This window comes from Chrysochloris asiatica, unplaced genomic scaffold (assembly GCF_000296735.1).
Source record: "Chrysochloris asiatica unplaced genomic scaffold, ChrAsi1.0 scaffold00176, whole genome shotgun sequence".
Classification (NCBI taxonomy): Eukaryota; Metazoa; Chordata; class Mammalia; order Afrosoricida; family Chrysochloridae; genus Chrysochloris; species Chrysochloris asiatica.
The window spans coordinates 2,507,564-2,518,940 of record NW_006408694.1 but is presented as its reverse complement, the minus strand read 5'-3'; positions in this window follow the sequence as shown (position 1 = coordinate 2,518,940).

The window sequence follows — 11,377 nt, the reverse complement described above, 5'->3', positions numbered from 1 at the left end:
TAAAATAGCACTCAGGGAACCCTAGATGCAAACTTGGTATACATCACCTTTTCCCTCTATGTGTTGCAATAATTCTATTAACTATCATGAACAGTTTTTGACTTATAATATGTGAAAGCTTTGTTTCTAGCCTTGGTAAGGGGGCAGGACCAGAAGGAGTGCCTGCAGGGCCCTCTACAGGATCACTGAATAGAATCCCTGGGCAGGGGCGTTTGAGTCTTGGAATTAGTCTGGAGCTGTGTCTCTGAGTTAACATAGTCATCACTGAAGTTTGATCTCTGGAGCTAAAGGGGATCACCACATAGCTAATAAGAATCAACTGAATTCAGTCTTTAGGTTGAAGTACTTAAAGACATTTAAATGAATTGGTTTCCTTCAAAGTATGGCTAATAGGACAATGGTACATCCTTTTTGCATGTGTGAAACCATGTTAACAGTATGGAACAAAAGAGAAAGCATAACTTGTGCAATCAAAGGATACAAACTTCCTAGATTTTCGATTCTGGGTAAGTTATTTCACTTCTCTCAACTTCCATTGTGGAAAAAAAAAGAAAAGAAAAAGAAAGCTGTGCTTTACCACAAGAGAGCTTTCTACCCACTTTACTTCCCCCTTACCTAGGAAATCCACTAGGGAAATGGGACTGATTTTCAAGGCAAATAACCTCAACAGTCAATATTAAATACTACCAATAAAGGCATATTGTTGATTTGTGCTTATTAGTGACAGACATTGTCATTTAATACCATTTGTTTTGTTTTGTTTTAATGATCAGTTTGATATTTATTGTTTTTAATAAGGCTCCACAACCTAAAATTGCAAAAGGCAGCTGTTTTGTGACCCAGGTCCTTCAGCGTTGGTGCGAAAGGGTGGGGAGGGTGACAAAGAGAGGTTGTGAGGGTGTAGGATTGTGTGCTGCATGGACCTGGTGGAGAGCAGGGTGTTCAGAAACTGTGAGTGAGGGGGTGAGGTAGGAATTTTGGTAGCAGTTTGAGAGCCGTAAGCTTGCATTTTGTTAGGTCCCTTTTGTAACTCTTCGTTAATTTTGCTTGCAATTTTTAGAAATTGTCCTTAATAAGTATCCACATATGACGGATTAGGAAAACAAAACAAAAAACCAAACCTGACCCTTTCCACAGATATTTCGAGAAGCACTTCTTTAAACGACAGTTAGTTTTGATCAGGATTTCAACTCCCTAGAATCTTGTCACGGGTGCAGGGAGGGCGGATCGCTGACCTCAGATTGGAGGCTTGTTTGCCAGGGCGGCAGGTCTTTCTTGTCAGCCTGCAGGTGGCTGGCCAGGGATTCCTTCTCCCCAGCTCCTGGCTCCAGGTGATAGCTGTTGTCTCATCCACTCAGCAAACATCTTCAAAGAGGTGCTGCAGATACAAAGTGGGGAGGAAGATTGGCTTTCTCCAAACACAGGGAGATTAAGGAGGGGGAGTAAGTGAAAATCATATTCTTAATCATAAGCAAACACAATTAACTGGCAACTGGATTAAGATACCTAATCAGTCAAAATTATTTAGAGCCTCTTATAACATCACCCTCCTTTTGAAAGTTCTTAGTAACTCTGTGAGATAATACTCTGTTAATGAAATACATGTCTGCAGGGGCATCACTTTAGGGAACATTCCTCCTCACAAAGCAAAATAACGAGACTTCAATAAAGCACCTAAACTGGGAGAAGGAGGCTTTAAGAAGGTAGAGTGTTTTAAAGACAAACAAGACATGAAAATGCGTAGTGAAAAGACTAACCAGGAGTCAAAAACTTTCCAGCTTTGGTTCAGCAGGAACCATCCAGAAATCTTTTAATGGGGCCCAGCCTCTAGTTATCTGTCTGTCACTCATTCATCAAATCCTTGCCAGTTGTCACCAACCCAATTGCCAGCAGTTCTGGGCACAGTAATGAACATACATAAGCAATATACCTGGTCTCAAGGGGCTAGTAGTCTTATGGAGTTGGGGGTGGGATGAAGACTAGACAAAAAACAACTAGACATAAAATATAATAGTTGTTAGGAATAAGTGCTAGACACAACTATAAAGTAAGTTATACAGTGTGTGTGGCAAGTTAGTGTGGGAGAGATGGATATTGGTTATTGTAATTAGGATGATCCCTCAGAGTAGTCATTCAATGAAAGAACTAGCTGTATAAAAGCATTGTGGACACAAGTTCCATGCAGAGGGAAGAGAAGCTAGGTTTTGAGGAGTAAAAAGCTTGGCATGTTCTAGGAACAAGCTAGAACATAGTTGACTAGAATTGAGATGAAGATGAAGACAGGGTGACACACGATGGGAGCAGAGAGATAAGAAGAAGCCAGTTCATAGAATCTCCACTGAGTAGTATTCAGTCTGTCTGGGCGGGGCTGATGAAAGGAGATGCAGATAGGTCTATTGTGATACAATAGCGAATAATTGTTATCAGCACTGATTGTGAGGGTTGGAAATGTAAAGGTAGATGTTTTGTAGCAAAAGGAGGGGAGTGATTGACTTTGCAGCCTAGGAGCGGAAGTCCCTGGAACCATCAAGAGAGAAGAGCAGAGAGCAGGACCCTACCCAGAGTAGCAGTGATGCCTGAAATGGAGGCAGAGATGATGACGTGGAGAGATGGAGCGGCTGGGGACTTTAGACACAGAGAGGGAGAGGGGCTGTGTGCTGACAACTGGGGGGCAGGCTTGCAGGGTATACTTTTTGGTTGGTTGATGATTCATGGAGGGGATTGTAACCATGGCAATGAAACGATATATGAAAGGATGAATGTAAAGCTAATGTTCTCCCATGTAAACTATCACATAATTCACAATAAAATATTAGAAAGAAAGAAGATTGAAACAAAAAAAGAAGAAGCCATTTCATCTGGGACCATGTAGGCCACTATAGTGGATGGCACATTTGCACAGGATTGAGTTAGAATTGCTGATTGTGATGTTATGCATGTGCATTGGACAACATAAGAAATGTACCCCCCAAAATTTACCCAAATCAAATGCCAAGCAAAAATAGTAAAAATATTTACATTAATCATCTTTGTAAATATACTATTATAATTTATAAGTTAAATAGAGTAAGATAAATGTAAACAGAAAGTCAAATTGCATTCTGAAACCTTATGGAATAATATGGAATAATAAAGAAAATAAACTGTGCAGTCAAAGGATATAAATTTCCATTTAATTATTAAAGTTTCGGAGTCCTGGTGTGGCACTGTGGGCTAATGCGTCAGACTGCAAAGTCATTTGAACTGCAAGGTTGATAGTTCAAGCTCACCAGCTGCTCCCTGAAAACCCTATACAGGGTCGTTATGGGTTGGCATGGACTCGACGGCACTTAACAACAACAAATTAAAGTTTCAATTGTAACAACAATTATTAAACTGATTTGATATATGAGAATAAGAATATTAAAAAATATTGCTACAAAATCATTGTTGTTATGTGCCATCGAGTCGGTTCCGACCCATAGTGACCCTGTATAGGGTTTCCGAGGGTGTAAATCTTTACGGGAGTAGAAAGCCTCATCTTTCTCCCACGGTGCAGCTGGTAGTTTCGAACCGCTGACCTTAAGGTTCGCAGCCCGATTCGTAACCACTACGCTACCAGAACTCCTTACAAAATCATAGAAACCTTAATTAAACAAAATTATAAAAATGTGAAGTTTTTATTTCTCAATATCCTAAATCTAAATCTATACACTTCTGAAGGCAGTGCTTCCATTTCTATAGCTGCTGATAAGCAAAAATCTGTGAGGCTGGGCTATGTGAGGAAAAGTGGGCATCAGGAATGGGGCAAGACTCATTAACAACCTGAGATAGTTGACTGAAAGTTGAGAGGACTTGAAGTACGTACTAGTGAAGATCAAAGACTACAGCCTTCAATGTGGATTACACCTCATCATAAAGAAAACAGAAATCCTCACAACATCATGATAAACAGAGAAAAGATTAAAGTTGTCAAGGATTTCATTTTACTTGTATCCATAATCAATGCTCATGGAAACAATTGAGAAATAAACTCTGCTACAAAAGATTACTTTAAAGTTTTAAAAATTAAAGATGTCACTTTGAAGACTAAGATGTGCCTGACCCAAGCCATGGTATTTTCAGCAACCTCATATGTATCTGAGGCAATGAATAAAGGAGACCAAAAAAGAATGAATGCATTTTGATTATGGTAACGGTAAAGAACATTTAATACACCTTGGAGTACCAAAAGAAGGAATCAATCTATCTTGCAAAAAGCACAGCTAGAATGTTCCTTAGAAGCAAGGATGGCTAGATTTTGTCTCATGTTCCTTGGATAAAGTATCAGGAAAACCATTCTCTGGAGTAGGACATCATGCTTGGTAGAGGGTCAGTGAAAAGGAGGAAAACTTTCAAGAAGATGGATTAACACAGTGACTGCAGCAATACATTCAAAGATATCAATGATTGTTAGGAGGGTGCAGGACTGGGCAGTGTTTTGTTCTATTGTACATGATGTTACTATGAATTGGACAGGCTTAATAGCATCTACCAGCAACAACAACCCTTCACTAAAAAATTCTGTACTCTTTAAATTACACTATAGCAAAACAGCACTTTGAGCATCTTTAAGGGACTCAAATTGTGTTGTTGTTGTTGTTTTCCAATGTTCTTCAAGCTTTGGAAACAAAAAGAAATCTGAATGGGCAAGATCAGGATTGTAGGGTGGATAAGGTAAGGTTTCCTAGTGGAATTTGCTACCCTACAAGGATGAGCAGGTACATTATCATGATGGGGAAAATAGTCCAAATTTCCTGGCCTTTTTCTCACCAATATAGTTGTCAATTTCTTAAAATTTCTTTCTAATAAACATCCTCGATCATCCTGCATCCTTTGAGAAAATTTATCAAGATGGCTTCTTTGGAATTCAAAAAACAGTCACCACACCACTCTGACGTGGTCTCTCTGCCTTGGATTTAACTGGCTAAATCCGAGACTCGTGCTTGGTTACAATTCATTTTATATAATCATCTTCATTCACTGTAATATTTAAACTAGCTCATTTTCTAACAAAGCTTTTGGCACTCATGGAGCTGAAAGCTTGCAGAAGTCAAGATATTCACTTAAAATTGAAAATGCCAAACCCTGTGAAGTTTGAACTTCAGCATCTATTGCATCAATGGTAATTCTGTGGTCTTCTTCCAGCAGGCTGATGGTCTTTCCTCTCTATTCTCATCTTTGAGGTCTTCTTGACCTGTCTCAAAACACTTGATCCATTTTAAAACTGTTGTTTTCTGTGAGGTGACATTTCTGTAAACTTGTCGCAAAGCTTCAATGATTTGGGAATCTATCCACTTGAGTTTGTTAAAAATTTGATATTAGCTCTGACCTCCGAATCATTTTATTCCATGGCACAAAAAGTGTCCTTTTTTGAAGGCACCCTAACCTTTAGTGCATTACTGAGAGACCTTGTCTGCAGCCATCCACTGATCCCAGAGACATGTTTAAAAGTGTGTTGTTTGAAATAAACCCCTGCATGTATGAACTGGAACCCTAGTAGCAGTACTTTTTGACTTATCTTTATACTGGATACACTTTGTAAATCTATTTACATACAATGATAAAACCAGTCAATACATACACAAATGATTAATATTTATTGAATTATTCTTATACAGTCAGAGTCTGCCCCTCTGGCTCTAACATGTTCTTATATCATCCCTTTCTATAAATATGACCCAGTAAGAGTTTCCTCCTTTCGTTTTAGGAAGGAAGAAAAAGGATTTGACAAGGAGAAAGATCCTCATTATCTGTTGCAGCTGAACTTGCAGCTCTTCCCCATCACAGATTAAGAATCTGCCCGCATTGCTGTCTGAGTTGTTCTAAAGGAATATCTTGAATTCAGAGAGCCCAGGAGTCTGCTCTGAAGACTCCAGGACTGGTCTTCATTTTAACCCAATTCCACTGAACTTTCTCCCTCACACTGAAGGTGGAAATGACTCATGGGAACTCAATCATGCAGAGAAGCAGCATAAATTAAGTTCGCCAACTTCTGCACTGTGGGGAAGTCATGGAAATCTGACTTATTTATGCTCATGCCTTATTTTCATAGTTTAATATTATGGAGGGTAATGTATATGTGAAACTGGCAGGCAGCAGGGAGAGGCAATGTATTTTTGAAATACTTCTTTAAAGTGGCCACAAATTCTATGATCACTTCTGTAAAATATTATTTAATCCTTATTCTCTTTTTTGGGCTTCAGTAAAAGAAATCCTAGTCAATTATGCCAATCTCTATCTTTGCTTGAGCCATGATAATTTCTGATTCTTAGAGATGCAATCTTATCATTGAAACTAGGGTGACCCCATCTAGAACAAACAAAAAGAATTCCTTGTATAAAAAAGCAAACAAACAAAAAAAAGCCAAGCCCACTGCCATGGAAGTGATTCTGACTCATAGCGAGGTTATGTAGGGTTTCCAGAAACTATCCAGAAGCAGACAGCCTCATCTTTCTCCTGAGGAGGTGGGTTTAAACTGCAGACCTTGAAGTTAGTAGCCCAATGCCTAAACCACAGTGCCAGTGGTTACCAGGAGCTAAGGAGTACAAAATGGGGACTTAAGAAGTACTGAGTTTCTGCTTAAAGCAATGAAATATTTTAAGAAATAGATTAGTGGTGATGGTACACAACATGTCACAAAATTGTAAACTTAAAAAATGATTAAAATGGCAAAGTTTTGTTATACATATATTTTCACAATAAACTGGGAGGGAAAAAACCTTGTAATTTTATCTTTAAAGAGCCATGTTAGTGCAACTGTTAAGTTATCTCTGGAAACTGAAAGGTCATCAGTTTGAACCCATATAGTAGCTCCACAGGAGAAAGACCTCGTGATGTAGTCCTATAAAGATTACAGCCCAGAAAAGCATATCGGGTAGCTTTACTCTGTCACATGGGTCACTCTCAGTTGAAATTGACTGGACAGCACATAATAAAAGCAATTTTGTCATTAATTTATGCTGGGAAAATTTCCAACAGCTTATTATGTTGTTGTTGTTAAGTGCTGTCGAGTCGGTTCCGACCCATAGCGACCCTGTACGGGGTTTCCGAGGGTATAAATCTTTATGGGAGTAGAAAGCCTCATCTTTCTCCTGTGGAGCGGCTGGTAGTTTTGAACTGCTGTCCTGAAGGTTCGCAGCCCGATTCGTAACCACTACGCTACCAGAACTCCTTAACAGCTTATTATAGTGAGTGAAAAAAAAGATAATATAGCTCATGGTCACATTTTATACTTAAAAATAATAACTTTAAAGTAAGTTTGAGGAAATAATGTTTTCTCTTCCTTGATAACCATGTCCAAAGTGATAACTTGATATCCAAAGTATGAGATATGAAGTCTCACCATCCTGGCTTATAAGGAGCATTCTAGCTGAACTTCTTCCATGACAGATTTGTTTGTTCTGGCAGTCTAAGGTACTTTTAATGTTTTCATCATCACTATAATTCAAATGCATCAATTCTTTATTCATTGTCCAACTTTCACCTACACATGAAGCTATTGAAAATACAATGACTTGACATAATCTACACAGTTGAAAGTCTTTACATAGTAAATAATGCACAAGTAACATCTTTCTGGTATTCTCTGCTTTCAGCTAAGATCCATCTGATGTCAGTAATTCCTCATTCCACATTGTCTTCTGGATCTAGTTTGAACCTCTAGCAGTTCCCTGCCAATGTACCGTTGCACCCATTTTTTAATTATCTCTGAAAAATTTTACTTGCATGTGATATTAATGATATTGTTTGATGATTTCCAACTTCTGTTGGGTCACCTGTCTTTGGAATGGGCACAAATATGAATCTCCTTCAAATGATTGGCCAAGTAGCTGTCTTCCAAATTTCTTGGCATAGATGACTGAGTGCTTCCAGTGGCATATCAGTTTATTGAAAGATTTTCATTTGTAGTCCACCAATTCCTGAAACCATGATTTTCTCCAATGCCTTTACTGATGATTAGACTTCTTCCTTAAATGCCCTCAGTTCTTGATCATATGCTATCTCTTGAAATAGTTGAACATTGACCATTTCTTTTGGTACAGTGACTGTGTATTCCTTTTGTCTTCTTTTGATGCTTTCTGCATAATTCAATATTTTACCCATGATGTTGTCATTAGTTCTTTTGAATCAGTTCCAACTCAGTGACTGGTGAGTTTGAACTGTTGATTTTGCCCATAGAATCCTTCAGTATTACAAGTTGAGGCTTGAATTGCTGTTTCAGTTCTTTTACCTAGAGAAATGCTGCATATGCTCTTCCTTTTTGGGTTTCTGATTCCAAGTCATTGCACGTTTCATTACAATATTTGACTTTGTCCTCTCGAGCTGCCCTTTGTATTTTCTGTTCAGCTCTTTAAATTTTCTCATATCTTCCATTCATTTTTGCATCTCTATTCTCGAGAGTAAACTTCACAGTCTCTTTTGACATTCCATTTATTTCTTTCTTGTCTTTTTAATGACCTTTTGCTTTCTTTGTATGTAATGTTCTTGATGTCATCCCACAGCTCTTCTGGTCTTTGGTCATTATGTCTAATGCATCAAATTGTGTTTGATATGGTATCTAAATTCAGGTGGAATACATTCAAGATCATATTGTGGCTCTCATGGACTTGTTTTAATTTTCTTCAGCTTCAGCCTGAACTTTCATATAAGCAATTAATCATCTATTCCACGGCTAGCCCTTGTTCTTGTTTTGACTGATGATACTGAGCTTTTCCACCATCGATTCCCATAGATACTGCCAATTTGATTCCTGTGTATACTATCTGTTGAGGCCCATGTGTAGCCATCTTTTATGTTGTTTAAGAAATGTATTTGCAATGAGTAAGTCATCTTGCAAAATTCTATCATGCGATCTCCAGCATAATTTCTACCACCAAGGTCATATTTTCCAGCTACTGATCCTTCTTCTTTGTTTCAAACCTTTGCGTTCCAATCACCAATACATCTTGATTGCACGTTTGATCAAGTTCAGACTGAAGAAGTTGGTAGAATTCTTCAATTTCATCATTGCTGGTGTTAGTGCTTGGTGCACAAATTTGAATAACATTGGTATTGACGGGTCTGCCTTATATGGATATGTCCTGTCACAGACAGCATTATACTTCAAGATAGATCTTGAAATGTTGTTTTTGATGATCAATATGATGTCATTCCTCTTCAATTTATCATTCTCAGCATAGTAAGCCTTACGATTGTCAGATTCAAAATGGTCAATGCCAGTCCATTTCAGCTACCTAATATCAATGTGTATTTCATTTATGACAACTTCCATTTTTTCCTATATTTATACATCATACATTCAATGTTCTCATTATTAATGGATGTTTGTAGCTGCTTCTTCTTATTTTCAATTATGCCCTATCATCAAATGAAGGTCCTGAAAGCTTTATTCCATTCATGTCGTTATGGTCAACTCTACTTTGTGGAGGCAGCTCTTCCCTAGTCATATTTTGAGTGCCTTCCCACTTGAGGGGCTGATCTTCTGGTACCATATCTAACAATTGTTGTTATTAAAGTGTTGTTGAGTCTGTTTTGATCCATAGCAATCCTGTATAGGGTTTCCAAGGAGCCACAGGTGAGACTGAACCAGCGGCCTTGTGGCTCAAACTGACTTTGCAGTCCAACGTTTTAACCCACAGCGCCACACCAGGACTCCATATCTGACAATAATATTCTGCTGTTTTCAAAATGTTTACATCTTCTGGCACTATATCGACAATGTTCTGCTGCTATCATAGGGCTAAACATTCAGAAGTAGTCTTCCTCTCCTTCTTTCTAGTCTGTCTTGGACTGGAAGCTCCACTGAAACATGTCTACCATGGGTGACCCTGCTGGTATTAAAATACTGATTGCATAGCTTCCAGCATCACAACAACATGCAAGTCACCACAGTACTACAAACTGACAGATGAGTGGTGATAGTGACTAAGAGATAGAGGAAAAGAAATAAATGCTAACAAATGGAAGAATCTAGGTGAATGGGACTAAAGGATTGTTTGTACTATTATTGCAACTGTAAGTTTGAGATTATTTCAGAATAAATTATTTAAAATAAATAACTGTTTATATAGCTGTATATATAACAGTGCTTTCATATATCAGTGTAGTGTAGATTAAGAAATTTCCATGTTTTGAAACTTTCACTAGGATAACTTTATAAAAATTGGAATGTAGAAGATAGATTATGCCATCCTTTTAACATCAGAACTCATAAATGTCAGAGGATTTTATAGAAAATATTATACAATAGGAGGATGTCAAAAAGAAAGAATTGTTACTTGTGTTTCCAAATATGTTTTAAATTAATCACTGCAATGATCTGTTATTCTTATTAATATAATGTTATATCAGTAAATTCATAGTCTTAAGGATAAAAATCTTTAGTCTTAGTTCTTAAATTACATATAAATTAAAATGCATACAGTTTATTAAAATACATATACTTTGCCATGGACCAAAGACAAAACCCACTATGTAGTCATTATTTTTTTTTAAAGTTTTTCCTCTAAATACATTGACAGTTCATTATAACCAGAAAAGCAGTGCAGTGTTCTTTGAAATCCCATTTCTATTTTTATCTCAAGTTACTTTTTTTAAAAAAAACTTTTTATTGTGAGGTTTACATAGGAGAACATCAGCTTTACACTCATCCTGTCGTATTTCATTTCATTGCAATGATTACAGTCCCTTCCATGCATCATCATATAACCCCAAAGGGTATACCACAAAGGCCAATTCCAACCCCATCCCTGGCCGCCAGCACACAGCCCCTCTCCCTCCCTGAGTCCAGTGTCGCCAGTCACTCCGTCTCTCCATGTCATCTTCTCTGTCTCCATCCCTGGTGTCACTGCCTCTCTGGCTAGTGTCCCGCTCTCCGTTCTTCTCACTTAATGGTCCCAGGAACCTATGCTCCTGGGCTGCAAAATCAATCACTCTCTTCCTTTTGTTAAAAAGCATCTACCTCTACATTTTCTAACCTCACAGTCAGGCCTGATGGTGATTATTCACCAATGTACCTTGAGAGTCTTAACCCCATGTAACATACCTAGGCACTTTGTTGAAAATCAGTGGGCAGTAAGTAGATGGGTTTATTTCTGGATTCTCGATTCTGTTCCATTGATCTATGTATCTTTCATTGTACCAGTACCAGGCTGTTTTGACCACTGTAGCAGTGTAGTAGATTTTGAAATCGGGGAGTGAGAGGCTTCCAACCTTGTTCTTCTTAAGCAGAGCTTTGCTTATCCTGGGTTCAAGTTACTATTTTTTATGCATGAAGAATCTCCTATTATTCCCTACACATGCAGCTATCAACAGACATATACTCTCTCTCACACACACATACTAGCACATTTTTCCT